Below are 17,733 nucleotides of genomic sequence, written 5' to 3'. Positions count from 1 at the left end.
GCTGATCTGGTTGCTCCAGACTGGCCCTTGCTCCCCTCCAAAAGAGGAGCACCCCGGACCCTCCTGGTCCATTCCAGACGCCATTTTAAGTCCACCGCGTGGGCTTGCATTTGCCAAGACTTGTTGCCCCAATCCTGGGTCCAGCTACGTCGACAGCAGATACCTTTGTGGGACAGCTCGCACCTCCATCCTGGTCGCCGACAACGCCTCCTGGTCCGAGAGACTGCAGAGCCCTGCGTCGCCCACTCACCTGGTCGAGGTGACTCCATCCGGTGCCATCCTGGTGCCCATCTAATCACTGGCTAGTGATTCAGAACTTGGTCCCCTCTGCTTACAGGTATCCTCCATCATCGATCCAGGTATGGATCCCTCCGAATCTCTTCACTGGTCGCCTGCCAGCAACTTCTTCTTTCAGGCTCCATAGACTGCAACGAGGATTCCCGACGTCTTTCCAGACCTATGCAGCCGCAGCCCCTGGGCTAGGTAACCTCAGCATTTCGGTGCTCCAGCATAGCCTCACTATCCAAGGGTCCAGATCCTTTTTCGTTTCAGCTCTACCTAGTCGGATTCGTCCGATAACACTAACTTTACGAAATCTAGCATCCATAGACTTTGTCCCGCATCCCGCGTGAGAGTACACACTCTGCACCCGATCCCCCTAGGCCTCCTGCTAGTAATCTGAAGGTTCCGTAGTCAAGCCCTAGCGATCCCAAAGTCTATTAAAGTAGTACTTACCTGCTAGTAATTTCGCATTCCACTTTTGTAGTATATGGTTTTTCGTGCCCCTCAGGCATTTGTGTAAATTGTGCGACTTTGAGTATTTTCATAAGAGTTTTGTATTGTGCTTAGCACCCTGTCCTCATAAAGAGTCCAGGGTTGTTGTGTTCTAAATAAATATCCTTTTATTTTCATAACAACTTGTGTGGTGTCCTTTCACTTGGTGTTCAAGGGGTATATGTGATGGTATAACAGCTGGCTTAACCCGCCCTCTAGAGTTTAGCCTAAAGACTGCTCTTATCCATGCTACTAGGATAGCTGGTCTACGGTTGACTTACAACCAATCATCAATAAGGGTTGTTTGGACTGATACAGAGTGCTCACTAGAATAGTGAACATTATATATCAGGCCAACTTCTCACAGGGGCATCCTCTAGTAGTAAGGGGTTGAGCCTCCAAGTGGGTACTGGTGAAGGCACCCTCCCCCAATGCAGATCGAGTGTTAGTGGGCTATGATCCGAAAATGTTTTGGCAAGGTAGTCTGAGGACGTACACTTGGCCATTAAGGAGTTGGTACACAAGAATCTGTCTAGGCGAGTGTGTAGGTTATGCATTGGGGAGTAGTATGAGTACTCTTTGTGTGTTGGATGCAATGTACGCCATACGTCTGTCAGTCCCCATCCCTGAAGCCATGTTCCAAATGAGTCAGCTATCTTGTGTACCCCCATCGTCTGGAGGGGGGTGCGCGATCTGTCTAGGTCAACATCCAAAACCATGTTCCAATCCCCCCTAATATCCAGGGAATATCTATCCAGTCAGTTAAAGCCCGTCCTACATTTGCGAGGAACCTGTCCTGATCAAAGTTTGGGGCGTAGATGCTTCCCAGGACCAGCATCGTACCGTCTAATGTGCCTCTCACCAGGATATATCGTCCTTGGTCGTCCACCTTCCTCTCTAGTTCCACGAAAGGGGTGCCATGTCGCACCCATATGGTGGCCCCCCTGGAGAAGGCAGAGTACGTTGTGGAGAATACAGTTCCTCTCCACTTTTTCCGCAATGTGTGTGTCTCGGACAGTGTTAGGTGGGACTCCTGTAGGAATACTATGTGCGCCCGTTGGCGAAGTAAAAAGGCGTGTATTCTATGTCGTTGTTGTACTGCACCTAGCCCCCGTACGTTCCAGGTAACCAGCCTATATTTCTCTTTCGTATAAGCCATGCCCAAGTACAAGTGTCACAGTGGGTATCTTTTCGTGTTGCAATGAGTGTATTATCAGTGCTAGCCAGGAGACTTTACCCCCCCCCCCTTTCCCAAACTCGAACTCTGTAGGCGCAGCCTTGGAACTTCTCTGTGCCGAACAAAAAAGTTTAAAACATAACCAAACAATCTACGGTGCATACGCCTTTGGGGGGTCGACTGAGCATGGGCCGTGTCCAGAAAGCCATACTTGTCTGCGCTGCCGGCTCAACGGCGCCGCCGGGAAAGTTATTATACAAACATCAGGTACTGGTAGCCTTTGGGGGGGGAATTTGCTTCGCCTACATAATATTGTACCTTACTTCTGCGCAGGAATGTAATGTGTGAGGTCCCTCAGTCGCAGTCATCATGCGATAAACATATCTTGATTGAACCAAACCTCAACATACAGATATTTAAACAGATTCAGTTACTCCTGCTGTAGGTCCCCTCTCCCCCTCCTTAACCCAGCTTTTCAATCAGTATACAATAGAAAGGATATCAATAGGTCTTAGGGTCTCTGGTCCCATCCGTTCCAGTAGTTACTCCTGGGCGTTGTCTAGAAGTTCATCCGCCGCTCTAGATGTCACAGTCGGGAACAATACCATACTGTGCTCCGAGTGCAATGTACTGTCTTCAGTGTCTGTATTGATTGTCTCTCACTCCTCTCGGAAGGAGCCCACCCTCGCGACTGCATCTTTCTGGCCTTTTTTCTATTGGAAGGCAGTAGGTTTACGTCGTTTTGGTTGGGCATATCTCCTGTGTGGTCTGATTCGTCCTTGGAGCCGCTGGCCGATGATCTTTGAGTCGGTCCCGAGTTCTCCTCGATGTCCATCACTTCCAGCCATTCCTCCACATCCGTGGGGCTCTCAAAGAAGTGAGTTTTATTGTCCTGGATCACCTTAAGGCGGGCTGGAAACAACAGGGCATAGCGGAGTTTGGCTTTCTGGAGTCTCTTTTTTATCTCGTAATAGGAGGACCGTTGTTTCTGCACCAGGTTGGTATTGTCCGGATACAGTGAGATACGTTTATTTTCGTATTCGATGAGGGATTTTAGTCTGGCCTTTTGAAGCAGCACGTCCCTGTCCCAGTAATTGAGAATTTTACCAATCGGCGGTCGTGGTGCCTGTCCCGGTCTCGGTTGCCCAGTGGGAATTCGGTGAGCCCTCTCCACGCAGAAGAACGGTGACAGGCCCTCCGCGGCCACGTTGTCCCGGAACCACTGCTCCATGAATTCCGTCGCGTGGGTTCCCTGCGCTTCGTTCCGGAAGCCCAATGACGCGTATGTTGTTGCGTCGATTGCGGCCTTCGGCATCCTCCACCCGCTCCATGAGGGATTTTACTTGGTGTTGCATTTGTTGGATGGAGTCGGTGTGTTCCGCTACCGTCGGGGCGAGGTCCGTCAGCGTTGTTCCTTGATCTTTAACTCTGTCTACCAACTTGTCGTGGTCAGCTTTTAACAGCGAAAGATTAGTGGTAAGGGTGCCCACCTGTGTCTCCATCGCGGCCCTGGAGTCCCTGATTTCCTGGTGTATCCGGTCCAGTTTGTCCATTTGTTGGTCATCAGAGAGGGCAGTGTTCAGTGTCAGCGGTGCAGAACCTCCCGGACCGGTTTCTAGAATATGTCCCGCAGGTGCCCCCTCCTTGCCGTCCATTACTTTCGCCCCTTTTCGGACCATGATTCTCGTCTACGGGCCCAAGCAATGTCAGGGACTATGACCCAATGCGGACGCTCTCCAACCACTATGCCGCCTCCACTCGGGTCCCCGTCCCAGCTCGGTGTTCCTCCGTGTCTTTGGCGGGCAGATGACCCCCAGAGTAGGGTCCGCTCAGATCTTCTCCCGGGGGGGTCCGCAGCCAGCACCCACCGCTCTCCTCCCCGAGGGGGCACGAGGAACTAACCCACAAGGTGTGTACCTTGCCGACTCTGTCCCTTCTCCCGCAGCGCGGCGGAACCTTGGTATGGCGGTTTTTCCTGGCCCAGGGCGGCAGCGATGGTCCTCCTCGCACCCGGGCCCTTCGCTCAGGCCGACTTCACTTGGTTCCCCAGTCTACCCCGGCCTTCATTACAAGCTGCGTCAGTGGGGAGGAGGGGGGGAGGAAGGCAGAAAGGAAAGCAGGCCCGTCCCCTCTCAGCGTCTCCGTGCTCCACTCTCCTCCCGGCGCTCCACCAGGCCTCCGGCCAGATTCGCAGATGCGGCGCGGCAGTCAAGCCCCCTCCGGTCCGAGCTCACCTCATCAGTCCGGACCTCCTCCCGAGGCCTCAGCTCGCAGACCGGCCAGAGCCCTTCACAGATATGCAGGAAGGCACCGTCGCGTCCGCCCGTCTCTGGCGTCGCCAATGGTTATATTTCATGCAAGTTTCTCGGAGCAGGCCCAGGTCGCTGCGCCGGGCGGCGCCCAGCGATCCAGTCACGCCCACTACTCGAGGTCCCAGCGTGTAGCGTGGAGCTAGACCCCAGGCGTCCCTCTTTCGTCCGCTCTGTATTCCCAGCCCTCAGGACCTTTTAAGTTTCACCGAGTCGTCTGGGGGCTTTTACAGAGCCAGTTTCCTTCCTTTATCGGCGTATGTCGCCCCCCAAGCGCGGCTTTCAGGAGTTTTCTCCCCCGGCGGCACCGGAGCTCTAGCAGACTCCGTCCGCCATCATGGCCTGCTAGCCACGCCCCCCCCTAAGCCATTCATTAAAATAAAATTTTGAGTCTGAGTTCCAAACTCATGCAATATCTTGACAAAACAGGTCAAATCACCACCAAAGTTCTATCCCCCCCCCACCCCCCCACCCCCATCCCCCACTATGCACAACTTTACTCCACACAATTATTCTCCTCTGAGACAAATAGAAATGAATACTTAAACGATATAGCTCTAGCTTGGCTCTCTGGTGAACACCGGGAGTACTTCAGCCACCCTATAACTGAAAACGAACTAAAAGAAGCCATTAGGTCCTTCCCAAATAACAAAGCCCCAGGGACAGACGGACTCCTGGGTGAATTTTATAAAGAATATACTGACTTCCTCATTCCCCATCTAACAGCAATGTACTTGGAAGCATATGAAGAGGGGGTCCTACCGCCAACATTAAGGGAGGCACTACTAGTCACACTACTTAAACCAGATAACGACCAGACGTACGGTGACTCCTATCGTCCACTGTACCTTATTAACTCAAATGCCAAAATACTAGCTAAAATAATAGCACTATGACTGCAACCCTTAATGCAGAAGTTGGTTCTACAGGACCAGTCTTGATTAATTCCAACACGTTCAACGACACACAACCTACAAACCATCTTTGCATTGTTCCACCAACTTCACTAAGACGTACCGGCAGCTGCCGCCCTACTGGACGCAGATAAAGTATTTGACCCAGTAGAATGGCTATTTATGTTTTCTGTTTTGCAATAGATGGGATCCCCGCATCCTTTCCTGCACTAGATCAAGTTACTTTATACCGAGCCATGCGCTAGACTAATGATAAATGGCATTACGGCTGCTCCTATACATATTTATAGAGGAGCGCGACAAGTGTCCACTTTCACCACTATTATTTACTCTTGCACATGAACCATTAGCATGCAAAATCCAGCTAAAACACAGCACTACAATTCCAACTATGGCCTGTGAGTATATCGCTCTACGCGGATGATATGGTCTTATACACGTCATCCAGAAAATAACTAAACCCCACTAATAAGAGAATACACACGATTTGGACACTATTCTGGACTAAGCATAAATTGGACCAAATCTATGGTGATCCCGCTGATACCCACTACAAAACAACCCCCATTAGATTATCCCCTACTGTGGCGAACAGAGACGGTTAAATACCTAGGGGTATAGATACATTCAAGACCCTGAGTTAGTAATACACACAAACTATGACATGACCCTCATAAAACTGGAAGGTCAAGTGGACAGACGGATTAGGTTGCCACTTTCAATGGCAGTCAGAATTGCCATGTCGAAGATGGTGGTGCTACTCCGCTTCCTCTCTCTATTCACAAACATACCGGTTGTGCTCCCACAACAGTTTTTCACAAGGCTACGTACATGCATGACTACGCTCACATGGGCAGGTAAACAGCCATGGGTGGGGTGGAAGGAACTAACCAGGCCATATACGCAAGGGGGCTTTGGGGCTCCAGATCTGCAGCTCTATTAATATTGCGCACAAGCACAACACACACACTACTGGATACACCTGCATGCATATATACCCCATATTGTGCCCACCCAACACCCCTAACTGCTCTTCTATCGGAGCCTAAGCAGTATACCCGACGGGCTGAAATTAACCCGGTAAGTAGCACAACAGCAGCATGGTACGCACTGACAAAACGAGCCAATAAATTTCCAGTATATGCTCCGGCCCTGCCACTACGGCTACACCCCCAGATAACAGTAACGCAAGAGAATAAATTGCTTAACTCTTGAGCGACAAGGGCATGCACACAATGGGTGATATATTCCCCAATGGCCAATTTATATCTCAAACAGACATGTCAGCAGCACATCGCACACCGATAAAGCTATTTGCCTACCTCAGATTACGGGCAGCACTGGGAGACATCTACCCTAACTTCCCCAATGAGCCACCAACACATAACTCTCTACAAATACTGCTCACATCACCTACACGTCAACGTCTCATAACTAAACTATACAATGCTGCCCAACTGTAGCAATTTCGAGAACAAGAACAGGTTCTACAAAGATGGAAGGGTGCACTAGGCAGCCTACTATCTAAAGAAGATTGGGGATAGAGCTGCGCACTTACACAAGTGCTTACACCTATCTGTAATATTAGGATTATTAATTTAATTTTTTTTACAGCAAATATACTTTACACCAACACTGCTAAATAAATATGGCCTCTGGGAGGATGATAAATGTTTACGTTCCAGCGCTACACAGGCAGACTTAATACATGTTGCCTGGGCATTCACACAAATTCAACCCTACTGGCAGAAAGTGATAAGTACCCTGGGAATAATGTTGGCAGACCCAGTACCCAGTACACCACAAGTCTGCCTACTAGAACTACACAAAATGAAACCGATTCGGAGGCGTAAACTACTGGCTGTATCGCTACTGTTGGCCAAAAGACAAGTTGCCATGAAATGGGGAAATAAAAAAAAATGGTGCCACAATTAAAAAAATTGGATCACAGACATGACTTATTGCAAAGAGCAGTTAGAAGCCAATGCAGAAGAGCTGCTGGAAGCCTCCCACCCTAAAGACTTCTGGGACCCCCTCATACAGTACTTAAAATCTTTACAAGTAGATGAATAGACACTCAAGGCAAAATTAAGTGTGTTGGAGGCCTTTTCACACCTCGCCAAATATAGTATTTGCAGTCGACGTTGCAAATTGAGTTGTACCCAAGTTGTACTCAAGTTATGTTTGAATGTATATTGATTAGTACTGGCGTTACCAAACATTGCATGTCAACAAGACCGTATTCACTGTGTCTCCTTGCTGCAGGAGATATGGACTCTAAACATTGTTTAATTACCAAGTGATGTGATGTCTGAACTGTGTTATGTGTCTGATCATCAATAAAAACAATTTAAAAAAATAAAGTGATCCCCCCTCCAGTGACCTCCCAACCCCTCCAGGAGCCCTAAGAGGAGGGCCAGCCTGGGTGAAGGACTGACAAGTTGCCCCAGTACCTCTGATAAGGTAGCGAACACTCTGTTCCAGTACTTAGATCTCACTTGACGACCCCAGATTGTGAGAAGTTGGCCTGATATATAATGTTCACTATTCTAGTGAGTACTTTGTATCAGTCCAAACAACCCTTATTGATGATTGGTTGTAAGTCAACCTTATAGACCAGCTATCCTAGTAGCATGGATACGAGCAGTCTTCGGGCTAAACTCTAGAGGGCGTGTTAAGCCAGCTGTTATACCATCACATATACCCCTTGAACACCAAGTGAAAGGACACCACACAAGTTGTTATGAAAATAAAAGTATATTTATTTAGAACACAACAACCCTGGACTCTTTATGAGGACAGGGTGCTAAGCACAATACAAAGCTCTTAGGAAAATACGCAAAGTTGCACAATTTACACAAATGCCCGAGGGGCACGAAAAACCATATACTCTAAAAGTGGAATGCGAAATTACTAGCAGGTAAGTACTAATCTCATAGGGTTTGGAATCGCTAGGACTGGACTACTGAACCTTCAGATTACTAGCAGGAGGCCTAGGGGACTCGGGTGCAGAGTGTGCACTCTCACGCGGGATGCGGGACAAAGTCTATGGATACTAGTAAATGCAAAGTTAGTGTTCTCGGGCGAACCCGACTAGGTAGAGCTGAAACGAAAACGGATCTGGACCCTTGGATAGTGAGGCTATGCTGGGGCACCGAAATGCCGAAGTTACCTAGCCCAGGGGCTGCGGATGCATAGGTCTGGAAAGACGTCGGGAATCCTCGTTGCAGTCTAGGGAGCCTGAAAGAAGAAGTTGCTGGCAGGCGACCAGTGAAGAGATTCGGATGGATCCAAGCCTGGATCGGAGATGGAAGACACCTGTAAGCAGAGGGGACCAAGTTCTGAATCACTAGTCAGTGATTAGATGGACACCAGGATGGCACCGGCTGAAGTCACCTCGACCAGGTGAGTGGGCGACGCTGGGCTCTGCAGTCTCACGGACCAGGAGGCGTTGTCGGCGACCAGGATGGAGGTGCGAGCTGTCCCACGAAGGTATCTGCTGTCGACGTCGCTGGACCCAGGATTGGGGCAACAAGTCTTGGCAAATGCAAGCCCACGCGGTGGACTCAAAATGGCGTCTGGAGTGGACCAGGAGGGTCCGGGGTGCTCCTCTTTTGGAGGGGAGCAAGGGCCAGTCTGGAGCAACCAGACCAGCAGTGTTGATGTCGTCGTTCGTCGTCGGGAAGGCCACAAGCCAGCGGGCTAGTAGCCAGACAATGCGGTGAGCAGCAAACAGGCAGAAGGGCCCCACGCAGATCTCGTGGAGGCTGGGAGGCTGAACTTCGGTGCTGGAGCTGCTCAGGGTTGGGGCTTCTCGGACCCCAAAGCACTCACTCGAGGATCCCTCGGCGGTCGTGCTGGGCAAGTGTCGTGCAGTCTTGAAGATGGCCGGTCCCTCGAGGTCTCGTCACACCCACGGATCTCAGCTGAGCTGACGATGTGGGTAGAGGTCAGAGGTGCCAGGGAAGCCGGGTCTCGTAGTGCTGGTCAGTCGGATTCCGGAGGAAGGACGTGCAGCAAACCGCAGTGTTCTTGGATGGTGCATGCGGGTGCAGGGTGACTACTCCTTAGTCACAAGGGAGAAATCTTGAGAAGAAGTCGAGAGTTCCTTTCGTAGAAAGTAGTTTCAGGATTCAAAGATGATCTAATTTGGAAGGGGGCCCGCTCCTATCTTTATACTAGGAAAAGGGGCTGGCACGCGACTAGGTCCTGCCCATGGGTGGGACCAGGAAGGGGGGTGGTTACACCCCTCTCCAATGCTGGACTTTCCCCAGCTCAGGGGCTGGTGTGCCCCTGGAACTGGTTCTAGCCGGCAGATGCATAGTGAGCACCGGGGTGCCACTTGCAGTCACCTTCCTCTAAAGCCCTGCCTACCCAGGATACACAAAACCCTGTCTGGGATGGTGCTAGCACCGCCCCTGACAGGAAACCCTTTGTCCAAGCTCCCCTCGCTGGAAGGACTCCCAGCTGCAGTGGGTCAGACTTGTGTCTGTGGTGGCAGCATCCATTTTGTGATGCTGAGGCTCGAGTAAACTTTAACCGGGGTTCACAGTTACATACATGTCGTGTCCCTCTAGAAGGGTGGAATGCTAACCCCGTCGCTAGAATTGGCGAGGGGTTAGTATTCCAATTCGTATGACACCTTACTCGACATGTTTTGATAAAGCGATACCAAAGATAGCATATAACTGCGAGGATTATAATGCACTTAAGAGTATATGGTATGCGTTATCATGGAACAGCTATTAGGACTTGGTTCCGCAAGCTGCAAACGGGCTCAGCTCATGCCAGAGCACCATCTCACACGATTCCAAGCACTCTACCTTCAGGATTGTCAAGGCCTGCCATAGGAGTGACTGATAGGAATCTGTGTGTCCATTTTAGGGTTAGATATAGGTATACTATGTCTAAAGCAAAGGGTGATTACACCACCTTGCCCCAGCTGTCGTGCAGCCAGTTGTGTCAGATTTAGATGGCCAGCCAGGGGTGGCATAATACATGCTGCAGCCCCTGGTAGGCCCTGGGTACACCTATGCCCTGAGTTACAGGGTCTGATAAGGTGGCCCAGTACCAATTGGTAAATGCACCTAAGGTACATGGAATCCATTTTACAGAGAGAGCAGTAGGCCTGGGGCCCTGAATAGCAGGGTCCCAGGTCAACTAAGTCGGAAAACCAGCAAAACACCAGGCAAAAAAGTTGGGGGCAACCATAGTCAGGTATCCACCCTCCTACACACGCTGTGGTGGGGCCAGGGGGTCACCCTTTCACCCCCGACATCGTGCCAACCCCCCCAGACAGTCACTTGTTACTCTCCTTACACGGTTAGCCTTGCCCTTCTTAATTGCAGATCTGCCTGTAAACACTCTCTAGAAATCAAGATCCTAATCCAAGAAATTAATTTGGACATACTTTTTCTCACGGAAACTTGGTTTACTCCCCATTCTGACTCTGACATGGTGAATATGCTACCCAATGGTTATCTGATTCAACATATTAACAGACCTAAGGGAAAAGGAGGCGGGATAGCGATTATCTACCGCAACTCCATTAATTGCAGAATACAAGACGGAGGAATCGATGACTGCGAAAGCACACGCTTTTCCCTCCAAATTACTCCTAACAAATCCCTTTCGGGCTTCCTCATTTACCGACCACCTAGTAACTTAGGTAATTTTGCAGGCTCTCTCCTTGAGGCTATGACATCATCCTGCATCTCAACCCCCAATTTCATCATACTGGGTGACCTGAATCTCCACTTTGAGGATAGTTCAGATGGCACCGTAAAGGATATTATCTCCGAACTCAAATCACTGGACCTACACCTCTTAAATTCTGAGGTAACCCACATTAAAGGTCATCTGTTAGATCCGATTTTTTCTAACCTGCTGAAAATAGAAATACGACCAACTCTTTCACTACCTTGGTCAGATCACTTCCTCATCCCGTTCACCTGGCAAATCGACCCTATTACCCCTCCAACGTCATCAGTCAGAGAATGCGACAGAATTTGGTCCAAACTCTCTTTTGAACGTTGGACTCAAGAGCTGATCAGCTCGGCCCCCCCTGCTCTTCCCGATCCCATAAAAGCTGATGAAAACTTTACCAAATGGCTCATATCTACTCTGGATACAGTTGCCCCCAAAAAAATCATCACAAAAAAAACCATCACCTTCAAATCCCCATGGTATTCTCAAGACTTGAAAAATCTTAGAAAAATCTGTAAGATCAAGGAACGGAACTGGAGGAAAAATTGGGATCCTATCATTAAAGACGAATATAAAAAAGCTATGAAAACCTACAAAGTTGCACGAAAATCAGCACAATCATCCTTCTTTAATGAAAAAATAAAAAATGCATCCTACTCTTCTAGAGAGACTTATAAAATTCTTAAAGAGCTACTCAAAACCCCTAACCCACCTCCCTCTGAACAACCCACAATCTCCAGATGCAATCAAATTGCATCCTTCTTTCAGAACAAATTCATCAACATCTTACAATCCCTCCCACCCATAACAAACCTTGATCCCCCGGAGGATAAGATGCCCCCCACAACAGGTTCAACATTAGATAGCTTTCATCCACTGTCCACTGAAGATTTCTTGAAAACTCTGTCTAGCATGAAAAGTGGCTCACCCATTGACCCTGCCCCCATTCGTATCCTTAAACAAATTGGCCCTGTTATTTCACAACCAGCAACAAATCTTATCAATGCCTCCTTCACCCAAGGAATTGTCCCCCCAAACTGGAAACATGCGATCGTCAAAGCCCTTCAAAAAAAGCCAGGCCAGGACCCTTCAGATTTCTCAAACCTGCGCCCAATCTCGCTCTTACCAGGTCTGAGCAAGATTACAGAGAAACTAGTCAACCAGCAACTATCTAACTATCTCGAAAGCAACAATCTCCTACGCGCCTCACAAACAGGTTTTCGTCCCGGCCAGGGGACAGAGACCGCCCTGTTAAAGGTAGTAGAGGAAGCCAGATGCATCTTGGATTCAGGGGGATCGGTTTTACTGATCCTCCTGGATCTAAGCGCTGCATTTGACACGGTAGACCATAAGATCCTGATCCAGCGACTACTCAACCTGGGAGTGAGAGACAAAGCACTCAGCTGGTTTTCTTCTTTCCTGAAGGACAGAACTTTCCAGGTCTGTGAAGGCAATATAAAATCTGACCCTTTTTTCCTCCAGTGTGGGGTTCCACAGGGCTCTTCATTGAGCCCTACATTGTTTAACACCTACATGGCCCCCCTGGAGGATGTGGTAACCCCCTTTGGGATTAAAGCGGTAACATATGCCGACGACACCCAAATGGTGGTGTCTTTTTCCCTTGAAGGCGAGAAAATAAAAAACCTCCATGATTGCCTTGAGGGAATCCACAAGTGGATGTCCAAATCAAGGTTAAAACTCAATGGCTCCAAGACCGAGCTTATGTTGCTGGGTCACCAATCGCCTCTCCCGTCCGCCATGTGGCCCTCCTGCCTTGGTCCCCTTCCTCAGCCCAAGACGGAACTAAAGAGTTTAGGCTTCTGGATAGATCAGGATCTATCTATGAAGATACAGGCCAAAAAAACCGCTGGCACCTGTGTCGGTATACTCCGCTCAGCCAGGAAAATCCTCCCTCTACTCCCTGCTCAATCTCAAAAACTACTTATACAGGGACTAATACTTTCGAGGCTAGATTATGGCAACGCCCTCTTCCTGGCAGCCCCAGAGGCCACTTTTAATGTTCTCCAAAGAGCACAAAATGCCGCTGCTCGTATGCTGACAGGACCATCTCGGAGACTCTCGGCCAAACCAGCACTAAAAGCTCTCCATTGGCTGCCGATTCGAGAAAGAGTTACATTTAAGGCCCTATGTACCACCCATAAGGCCCTGCAAAACCTAGGTCCACCAATGCTGAAAACCATGATATACCCTTACAAACCCAACAGATCCCTACGCTCCTCTCAAAGAAACCTGGCTACGGTCCACAGAGTAAAGAAAGCCCGCACTGGAGGACGCCGATTTTCGGTTACAGCCGCTACTCTCTGGAACGCGCTTCCAACTCAGCTCCGGGCCGAACCCAACCACATGAAGTTCCGAAAATTGCTTAAGACGCACCTCTTTCCACAATAATATTTCCCGTTCTTTTTTCTTCACTTCCCTTTCTTTTCCTTACCTCAGTGATAGCTGCAATCTCAGCGCTGGGACGCTCACGGGCAGCCATGCGCTATACAAATCCTGCTTTCATTTCATTTCATTTCATTTCATTTCATTTCAACGGCGAGCCAGTCCACATCCACCCCCGCAGCATCCGCCTCAAAGCCTTCCTAGTCTGGGGAAGGGTTCACCATCACCTCCTCCACTGGCGCGACATCACATCGGACAGGTGGGTGCTACAAATCGTCCAAAGGGGCTACTCCCGCCCCTTCGAGGCGACCCTTCCAGCCATGCCACCGCAATACCACCGTGTGTCGGGGGATCACTTGCAACTTCTGCAAGAGGAAGTTACGGCCCTCTTGGCCAAGGGGGCCATCGAGCGCGTTCCTGGGCCAGAAGTAGGGTGTGGTTGTTACTCCCACTACTTTATGGTTCCCAAGAAGGGCAAATGGGGCCTACGCCCTATCTTGGACCTGCGGAACGTCAACGGCTTCCTCCGGAAGGAGAAGTTCAAGATGCTGACTCTGGCTCAGGTCTTGGCTGCCCTAGACCCGGGAGACTGGATGGTAGCGTTCGACTTGCAGGACGCTTATTTTCACATCCCGTCCTGCCCGCCCACCGGCGCTACCTGCGGTTCACAGTAGGCCACGAGCACTTTCAGTTTACCGTGCTCCCCTTCGGCCTTACCAGCGCCCCTCGGGTGTTCACGAAAGGGATGGCGGTGGTCTCAGCTCATCTGCTCAGATTAGGGGTGTTAGTCTTCCCCCATCTCGACGACTGGTTGTTGAAGGCGGGCTCGCCCCAGACAGTCGTCAGCCACCTCCAGACTACGGTCGACCTCCTGCACCTGCTGGGATTCTCCATCAATGTGCCGAAATCACACCTGTGCCCCTCTCAGAAGCTCCTCTTCATCGGAGCGGTTCTAGACTCAGCGCAGTTTTGGGTTTATCCTCCCGAACAGCGGGTTCTGGATATTCAGGCTCTGATTCCGATCTTTCAGCCTTTATCCCGAGTCTCGGTCTGGTTGACGCTGCGCCTTCTGGGACTGATGGCCTCCTTCATCCTTCTGGTGCATCACGCCAGGTGGCGGATGCAGGCTCTGCAGTGGGACCTGAAGTTTCAGTGGGCCCAGCATCAGGGCAACTTGTCCGACCATGTCTTGATCTCGGAGGGCACTGCAAGACAGTTGCAGTGGTGGCTCACGGACCACGATTGGGTCAGCGGCAGATCCCTTTCCCTACACCAACCGGAGCACGTAGCTGTGACCGATGCGTCCCTCCTGGGCTGGGGGGCCACATGGGAGAGGCGTAGATCAGAGGCCTCTGGTTTCCGGCGGAGTCCCAGCTCCACATCAACCTTCTGGAGCTGCAGGTGATCCGGCTTGCACTGAAGGCATTCCTCCCCTCTGTCCGGGTGAGTGTAGTGCAGGTGTTCATGGACAACAACACCGCCATGTGGTACTCCCAACAAACAGGGTGGGGTGGGGTCGTGGACCCTGTGCCAGGAGGCTCTGCGCCTCTGGCAGTGGCTGGAACATCAAGGCATGACCCTGGTGGTTTAACACCTGGCAGGTTCCCTGAACACCAGGGCGGACGAACTCAGCCGTCGGTGCATGATGGATCACGAATGACGTCTGAACTCTGATGTGGCGCAAGGTCTCCTTCAGCAGTGGGTAGAGCCTTGGTTAGATCTATTCGCCACAGAAGAGAACACGCAATGTCATCAGTTCTGTGCGTTGGAATATCCAAGGCGGCACTCGCTCGGAGACGCTTTTCGTCTCGAGTGGAGTTGCGGTCTGTTGTATGCCTTTCCGCCTATACCACTTCCTCCCAGAGTGCTGAAGAAGATCAGGCGCGACCGGGCCCAAGTCATACTTGTGGCTCCGGACTGGGCACAAAGATACTGGTATCCTTAGCTACTCAGCATGTCAGTCGATCCCCCGATTCGTCTTCCTCTTCAGGAGGACCTTCTGTCGCAGCAGCAGGGGCCGGTCCTCCATCTGAACCTGTCCAGTCTCCACCTCCATGCGTGGAGATTGAGCGGCGACAGTTGAGGCCATTTGACTTGCCTCCTGAAGTCTGCGATGTAATTCTGGCAGCCAGGCGTCCCTCCACAAAATCAGTATACGCCTGCAGGTGGAACAAATTTGTGGCATGATGCACAGCAAAGGCTGTGGATCCACTCTCTGCCCCCTCTCTGAGGTTCTCCTCTTTCTTCTTTCTCTTACCCAGCAGGTCTCTGCTCTTGGCACTATTAAAGGCTACCTCTCTGCCATTTTCGCCTTCTTAAGGCTTCCTGATCAGCCCTCTTTGTTCAAGTCCCCAGTTGTAAATAGGTTCTTGAAGGGCATCGCTCATATGTTTCCCCCTGTTCCTTTCGTGATGCCGCAGTGGGACTTGAACCTTGTTCTGACTTATCTGATGTGCGCCTTCGTGCCACTTCACAACTGTCCTTCTTACTCTCAAGACTGCATTCCTGGTTGCCATCACCTCTGCCAGGAGAGCGAGTGAGCTCCAGGCCCTTTCTTCACATCCTCCTTTCCTTTCTGTCCATCCGGACAAAGTTGTGTTGCGGACGCGACCCTCTTTCCTGCCCAAGGTAGTCACAGCCTTCCACATCGGGCAGTCCATCAACTTGCCCACCTTCTTTCCGCCTCCGCATCCCTCGAAAGAGGAAGAGAGGCTCCACCGTCTGGACCCAAAACGTGCGCTCTCATACCCTCTGGATTGCACACGCCAGTTCCGGGGGGATGACCAACTCTTTGTTGGTTACGTGGGCGCTAAGAAAGGTCGGGCGGTGCACAAACAAACCATTTCTCGATGGGTCGTCTTGTGCATCAAGGTTTGTTATTCTCTGGCTAAAAAGGAGCCTCCTGTGGGCTGCCTGCCCATTCCACTCGGGCCACGGCGGCTACTACTGCCCTGGGTCGGAAAGTCCCCTTGCAGGACATCTGTCAGGCAGCTAAGTCCGTAGAGATGGCTTTTTCGGCCATTCCGTTCTCCAGGACTTTCTGGTATGATTATTGGTTCGCTGACCCACCACCGGGGTTGGTATTGCTGGGGTATCTATTCTAAGGTATGGAATCTAATACTAACCTGTTTCTTTCAGATGCACAAGTTACTTACCTTCGGTAACGATATATCTGTAAGAAACAGTAGTTAGTATTAGATTCCTCACCGCCCCACCCATTCTCCCCGTTCTGCGAACCGATATCTAGGGTTAAGGTCATCCCTTCTCAGGGCCCTGGTTTCATGGCACTAGTGTTGGTTTTTATCATGGCTCTGCGTTTCTGGCGTGGACAAGATGTGTATAAGAACTGACAGCGCGCGAGGGCGGCGTCTAAGTACTCCGGCGACGTCATCCCAGGTGCCAACGACTGACGCGGAGCCGCAGACGACGCCAACCGACGCAAAGCAAAAGTTTCCAGATCCAGACTGACGCCTGGGGATATTCTAAGGTAAGGAATCTAATACTAACTACTGTTTCTTACAGATCTATTGTTACCGAAGGTAAGTAACTTGTGCTTCACTTGCCACCTACACTATTTTTATTTGGGTGTAGATATAGAATTGCAGTGAACAGCCACACATGATATTGATGACTGAAAAGACCCTTCAAGGCAACAATGCGTGGGGTTGTTCAGGTGGGCAGACAGTCTTTGATGAGGAAAGTTAGACGCAATGTAATGAAGATTACCAATGTGTAATCACGACAGTACCTCCTCGTCACAATTTTTATACATGAAGAAGTTGCTTTGGAAGGTTTCAGTCAGTGACAAAACACAGAGCCACATTACAGTGTAACAGTCATACAAGATTTGAAGTGATCCCCAAATCCATCATAGGTAGACGCACAAAACCATGAAACTCCAGAAAGACAAGTGCAAAGAAAGTAAAATAAAAAAATATGAATACACTCAAGCTCTTGCATGAAGTCTTCACTGCCTGACCGCCTTATTCCACAGTGGGATGATTCTGATATTTGCAAGAAATAATTGACCTTTACTGGAAAAGTAAGGATAAACTTTGTTTTGTTTAGCATAAATAGAGGTGTCCTGGAACAGAGGCAATGAGGAGGGAAGTCATGACAGCAAAAGGTTAAAGCTGTCTGTCGAAGTAGAGAAAAGTCTGTATTGCTTATTATATTGGAGCAGCTTAACGGGAATGAAGAATACAATGAAAACATTATACCGGGGTCATTTTTAAAGGTATACAAAAAAGGGGGGGTGGGTGAAATGCTTGAATTAATCTTGTACACTGGTAATTAATCGGGCCGCATCCCAGCCCATCATTATTGTGTGCGCTATGCCACGATAGCTTGGACCCAGTTATATGCAAATCAGTCTCAAATCCAATGGGAATAGTCCATCCGAACTGCCAGGCCACATCTTCCCTGAACCGGAACACAAGCAATCCAAAAC

General features: G+C 50.1%; 1 protein-coding gene across 4 annotated transcripts in view; it reads left to right on the top strand.

Moving 5' to 3' along the window:
- The window catches only part of USP9X (ubiquitin specific peptidase 9 X-linked), a 1,749,911-nt gene that overhangs the window by 1,629,938 nt on the left and 102,240 nt on the right, over nucleotides 1-17,733 (top strand). The window lies entirely within an intron of this gene.

The sequence above is a fragment of the Lissotriton vulgaris genome, chromosome 8 (assembly GCF_964263255.1).
Source record: "Lissotriton vulgaris chromosome 8, aLisVul1.2, whole genome shotgun sequence".
Lineage (NCBI taxonomy): Eukaryota > Metazoa > Chordata > Amphibia > Caudata > Salamandridae > Lissotriton > Lissotriton vulgaris.
The sequence above is the reverse complement of the archived record's forward strand: the minus strand, read 5'-3'. Positions and strand labels throughout refer to the sequence as shown.